General features: G+C 55.9%; 1 protein-coding gene across 2 annotated transcripts in view; it reads left to right on the top strand.

Moving 5' to 3' along the window:
• Window positions 1-1,677: 1,677 nt before the first annotated feature.
• Window positions 1,678-6,000, top strand: part of PRR5 (proline rich 5) — a 58,161-nt gene continuing 53,838 nt past the window's right edge. For both annotated transcript variants that reach the window (XM_088150336.1, XM_088150223.1), the window contains exon 1: window positions 1,678-1,893. The gene's annotated coding sequence lies outside the window, so the exon portion shown is untranslated. The remainder of the gene's footprint in view (window positions 1,894-6,000) is intronic.

The raw sequence follows: 6,000 nt of genomic DNA, 5'->3' as shown, positions 1-6,000 counted from the left end.
TGCCCGAAAGGGAAGGCCGTGAAGCCTCTGAATCGATGCTGAGAGTGCCTAGATAGCCACCTGCAGAGGCAAAAATTATTTTGTATTGAATGGTGTAATCATTTAGTCCACATTAATATATACCCTTTTGTTATTATTCTGTTTTCATGCTTTCCCTTCCTCGTTTGCCATATATCCTCAGCACATTACGCCTGAATTAGCTTTTATTCCCCCCCCCCATAAGGACTGTCCATCTCAAATCCAATGTTACAAACAGACATTCATATATTCCTCCCATTTCAATATGCTTGTAAGAAGAAAAATCATACTGCACTTTTTCCTTTCGGCCAGTTCTCCGCTGGATCATGAAGCTTCCTGAAAATGGAGCACTGTTTGGGGTGGTGGGGAAAAGAAAGGGGGCCCCTTGGGCATTGCTGAATTAGCAACCTGGGCGTCCCTTGCCACTGGCCACGTTTGCTGGCCTCGGTCAGAACTAGAAATTTGCAACCAGAAGAGTCACAAATTGCCAGCTCTAATTAAAACCAGAACTGGAAGTGGGATGTTTGGAGAAAGGGGGAGTGAGCACGATTGATTTCCCTATCAAGTTCCCTATCAAGTGGTATTTCCTGATGGTGTTCTCTCCAAGCACTCACCAGGTCTGGCCCTGTTTAGGTTTCCAACATCACCCAGCAAAGCCCCCCTCCTGCTGAGCTGTGGCAGCCAATTCTAGGGTGTTTTCTTGGCAGCAAATGCGGACCTGGTTTGCCCCTGCGAACTGCAAGGTTATTGTATTGTCGAAGGCTTTCACGGCCGGCATACGATGGCTGGTGTGGATCTTCCGGGCTGTGTGGCCGTGTTCTGGAAGTTTTGTTTCCTAACGTTTCGCCAGCACCTGTGCTCCTGCACTCTGAAGATGCAGGTCACAGGTGCTGGCCAGAACACGGCCACACAGCCCGGAAGACCCACACCAGTCATTGCAAGGTTATTCTTTCCATTTCCCCAGCCTGGGGATTTCCCGGTGGTCTCCTCTCCAAGCCATAACCGGGTCCAACGCTGCTTATCGTTTTGAGGTCCGCTCACATGACGCTGAAAGACACCATACATCAGGAAAGCGCCAAACCCACGGGAAGGGTGGGATTCACCGAAGAAGGATCCAGGCGGGCCCGATTCTCGCAACCGAGAGCGAGCGACCAAGCGAGCACTTTTCGAAGTCTACCGGATCAGACCGGATCCGCTCCGGCGCTGGCGAAGCTCCGGAAAGGCAGCCGCCCGCGCTCCAGGCGCCGCCCGCGCCCCTCTCCCCGCCGGGCCGCCCCCGAGCCGGGCGAGGGCGAGGGGCCCCAGCCCCCTCCCCCGACCCCCTCCCTCGGGCGGCTTTCTGCACCTGCTCAGACGCCGAGCGAGCGCTGGCGGAAACCACCGAGGGCCGGTCGGTGACCTTGGCAGCCCGCAGCGGGGTCCGAGCGCCGCCAGCCGCGTGCTCCGCCTGGCCCGCCGCCTCCCTGCCCGCCGCCCGCACCGGCGCATCCCCGCGGGTGAGCGGGCGGGCGGGCAGCGAGCGGCTGCCCCGCGCCCGCGGCGCTCCGGCCGGAGAAGCCGCCCCGCCCCCGGCCAGGCGCCCCGCCGCCGGGGGGGCTAACATGGCAGCGGAAGGCGGCGGCGGAGCCCGCTTGCGCAGCGCCTGAGCCGGCTCGCCGCCGGCCCCCATCCGCTGCCGCTGCCGCGCGCGGGGGCTGCCTCGCGAGGGACCGGGGCTCGGCCGGCTGCAGCGGCGGCGGCTCGGCTCGGCTCGGCTCGGCGCCCGGCGATCCCCACTCTCGGGAAGGGCGCTCGAGAGCCTCGCCCCGCTCGGCGCTGCGCCTTCGCCCGTCCGCCGCGCGCGGGAGCCCGGGGGGCGGCCGCCCCTCGCCCAAGGTGAGTGGAGGGCGGGGGCTCGGGGGGCGAGCCGGAGCGCCGGCTGCGGGGCGGGGGCGAGAGGGTCTCCCTCGCTTCCTCGGCTGCCTCTCTGCGGTCCAGGCGGCTGCCGGCGGTGGAGCGGCGCCAGCTCCCGCGGGGGCTGCAGCCCGGCTTTAGCCCGGCGCGAGCGATGGGCAGGGCCGGGCCGGGCCGGGCCGGGCCGGGCCGGCGAGGACCTGGAGGACCCCGGGAAACCCCGGGGCGGCGGCGCTAGCTGGACCAGACCGGAGGCCCGGCCGAGCTTCGCCGTGCCGGAGGGACGGGGAGGGAGCCGGGCTCCCCGGGAGCGCCTCGCAGGGTCGAGCTCGCGGCGGCAGCCCGGCCCCTTTGGGGGACCCCGCGGAGGAGGGGCGCGGAGGGGGCTTTGCCGGGCTCCGGGTGCCGTGCAGGAGGGGGCCCCGGCGCACAGGCGCCCGCGACCGCCCTGCCCGCGCTGGGCGATGCCCGGGGAAGATGCAGCCGCCCGGCGAAGTCGGGCCAGGAGGCTGCGTGCCGGGGACCCGGAGCCGGCCAGGAGTGGACGGGCTTGCAAGGGGTGAAACGTCCCGGAACAAAGCGCAGAAACGGAGAAAAGAGCGCAGCCATGTTGAGCTCAGCGGCAGAGGAGGGTCTCTGAAGTCTGCCCTTGCTGCATTCTGACAACTCACTCGCCCCGGTTCCCGAACTGGCCCTTCTCTGGGCTCAGGCGGTGCGCCGAATCCTGAATTGACAAGGGGGATAAGATGGTGTGAAGGTGAAGGGTCGGTGAAGTGGAGGGTGTGGCGGTGAAGAGTTCGTGAAACCTGGGTTCGAAATCCACCGTCGGCCGCAGAGGTTCCCCGGATGATTTGCAGCCAGTCACCCCCTTTCAGCCCAGCCTACCTCATGGGGTTGTTGAGCTGATGACAGGAATGGAAATCCCCACATAAGCGCCCTCTTGTTCCTGGAGAAAATCTAACGATCTATAAATCTAATGAAAATATCAAATAGATAACCCGGTGCACTGGGTTGGTACAATGTGGTAAGACCCAGAAGTCCATCCAGAAACTTTCCAGCAGGATATGGGGCCTTTTTAAAGGCCCATTTGAAATCTTTTTTGGTGGAGGCCACAATGAGCTTCTTCAGTTGTGTCTCCGTGGACCAGGTTGTCAATTCTTTTGTGTCCTGGGGAATAGTCTCCTCCATCAAGGTGTGGCAGATGGGGCTGGCTAGAGGAACAGTTTTCACCGTTTCTTGCAGGCAAAGACCAGATGAGGCTCAAGCTGGACTCTAGAGTTGGGGCTGATCCTACAGAGGGGACCATGGCTCTCATTTTTCCTGTCCATAGGGAAACTTTTCAGATCAGAGTATCTGTCAGGGGATCAAGGTGGTGGCCATGATTTGAGGTTGAAGGCCCACTCTCAGTCACACAGTCACAGCCACCATCCTGACACCCCCACCCCCACCTGTTTGCATGATTCTTCCCCTCCCGGCTAATTAAATTGACCATGGTTGGTGCTGGTCCTGAAGTTAAGGTGTGATCAATACCTCCTTGAGTTCCTGCCTGCTTAAGGGAGCCAGTGATAAGACCTCTAATGAAAACTCCCAGAAGATCTTTGTAATTCTAGGTCAGGAAAATTCTATTTTGGGATTGAGTAATCGAGCAAATGTTGACCTTGCCGTTCTAGAAGCTGATGATCTGGGCTTGTTCTAATCAAGGGTTCCTCTGGGATATGGTAATTTGGTTGCTTCGGTGGATGATGTGTGATAAAACTGGACAAGGGGAGTGAAGCCCTGCTCATTCTCCTGGATCTTTCACCAGCTTTTGATACCATCAACTCTGGTGCATTTCTGGGCCTCAAAGACACCGTTTGGCAGTGGAACCAAGTGTCCTTCATGGGATTGCCCAGGAGGTAATCCTGAGGAATTGCTGTTCATCACACAGGTCATTGTCCTCTGGTGTCCAGATCTTGTCTTCTCTGCTTTTTAACATTTACATGAAACCACTGGGGAGGGTCATTCAGGACTTTGGAGATGACACCCAGAAGTGTCCAAAAAAGTGATCCAGAAAGACTGAGGTGCACTGAGGAAGGAGAAAGTAAGACAGATGAAGCCTGCTCTGAATGAGGTTTCACTTCCCAAGAAACAGCAGATTCATAATTTGGCCGTGCTCCTGGACCCCCAGCTGTCACTGGGGGCGCTCTCCTTGCCGTTTTAGGGAAGGGGTGCATGTGCACAGGTATGGATAGTGCAACAACTGTGACCCTTCCTGAGCTGGTAATGATGGTCGTGCAGACCTTGGTTACAGTGGTCTTGACTACTGCAATGTAGTTTCCTTGGGGCCACCCTTGAAAAAAAATCTGGAAATTAAGACTGGTGTAAAATGCAGCAACTGGGTTGCTTGTCCTGAGGGGAGGCCGTTGAGGATGCCCCCCCCCACCCCCCAATCATGAAGCTTGGCTCTGTGGAACAAAGGAAGGAGCCTTCTCCTGGTGGCCTCCAAGGGATGGAAAGCTCTCTCCAATAGGGTACATTTTTCCTGCCCCCTCCCCTATTTAGAAAGGTGACAAAAATACATCTCTTCTACTAGGTTTTAACTGTTAATTGATTTGATGAGATTGATTTTAATTTTCTTTTTAATTTATCTTGATTGATCAATTTCAATGGTAGGTTTCAAGCAGAAGGCCAGGGTATATATTTTGGAGCAAAGTAAAAAATAAAACCAGTGGTCTTCTGAGATGTTCTTTTCATGTCCCAAACTTGTTTCTGGCCCTGGGATTTCATGGAGTTTCTCATCCAAGTCTTCATCAGGTCCTATTCTGCTGAGTTGTTTTCAAGATCTGTAAATATCAACCCGGTAGCGGAGGACTTTAAAATAACCCAATTCATGCACTGTATACTTTCTCTCTCTCCCACTCTTTTAACCAAGATAGTTTCAACGTGCCTTACATTTCTGAATTGCTAGAATAAATATAGGAGAGTTGCAGAAATGCCTCTTCCATTTGAATTATTTAATGGAAATGGTGTCTCCTTGTGTGTGGAATTAAATGAGATCAGTTAGCATGATTTGAAAGGAGGAATCTGGATTTCAGAAAGCCCCAGATGTCAAGGACTCGGTGAGCTTCTGAACTGCTGACTGGTGTTAGCCTTCACGCCGCACTGATTTACAGTCAACACGGATCTATGATGAAGCCCCGTGTGGCTATTCCGTTCCAGTATTTTAGGAAAATACAAAGACCTGAAAAAGTGTTTACTAGAAACATAAGTACACAAAGAGAAGAAAAGCAGTCACCCATTGCAGTCTTTTATTATTTGCAAGGCCTGACTGGTTCCAAAGCAATTGCAATTCTGTAAGCTGCTGGGCTCAGTGGCTCGGGGAAATCGTTTATTCGCCACAGACGGGTGAGCGGCAATCCATTTCCAGCGTGCGACCGGAGCTGCGCAGAAGTGGCAAACCATGTCTGTGAAGACTGACCCTTTGGATGTTCCCTTGTTCCAGAGTAACAACGTAATCTTCCTTGAGTCATGATGGACTCCTCGTGCTACATGTTTGCATCCATGCGATGTTCTTAGCTACAACATAGAACCCATCGGCCATTGCCCTCTTCTTTCAAAACGTTCATCTTGACTTCCCAGCCTGCCACGCCACTGCCCTGGTGGCTTCCCGTGCCTTGCTTAGCTTTTCGATATTCGCGAAGATCAGCTAAGAGTCTGCTTCCTGTTGGGAAGGAGAAATCGAGAGGAAGTGAAATGCATGAAAGTAGCTTTTGGAGAAAAGCTCGGATTCCTGCCGCATCTTCTCACCGCTCTGCTCGTTTTAGCCAAACGTTAACATGCAGTGACTCTGGCATCTTCCCAGCGGAAGGTAGGACTTGGAGGGCCAGGTGGACAGTGGAAGCAGGAACAAAGGGGTGGTCTTGCGGGAGAGCCCCCTTGCGTTCTGCAGCTGCCGCTTGACCGGCCGGCCACCTTCCTCGGTCTCCCGCTGGAGACTCAGGCCCGAGGTGGCCTGGGGTCGGCCTTGTGGAGGCAATCCCAGGGCAGATGGGCTGGGCTGACCCTGCGGCTGCTGCAGTGAGAAGACGTGGACTGGCAAAGACTGTTTTG

The sequence above is a fragment of the Python bivittatus genome, unplaced genomic scaffold, assembly GCF_059951505.1.
Source record: "Python bivittatus isolate LINGU-HERP-01145 unplaced genomic scaffold, Pbiv_v1 ctg000010_np1212, whole genome shotgun sequence".
Taxonomy (NCBI): domain Eukaryota; kingdom Metazoa; phylum Chordata; class Lepidosauria; order Squamata; family Pythonidae; genus Python; species Python bivittatus.
This window is presented reverse-complemented; position numbering and strand designations above follow the sequence as displayed.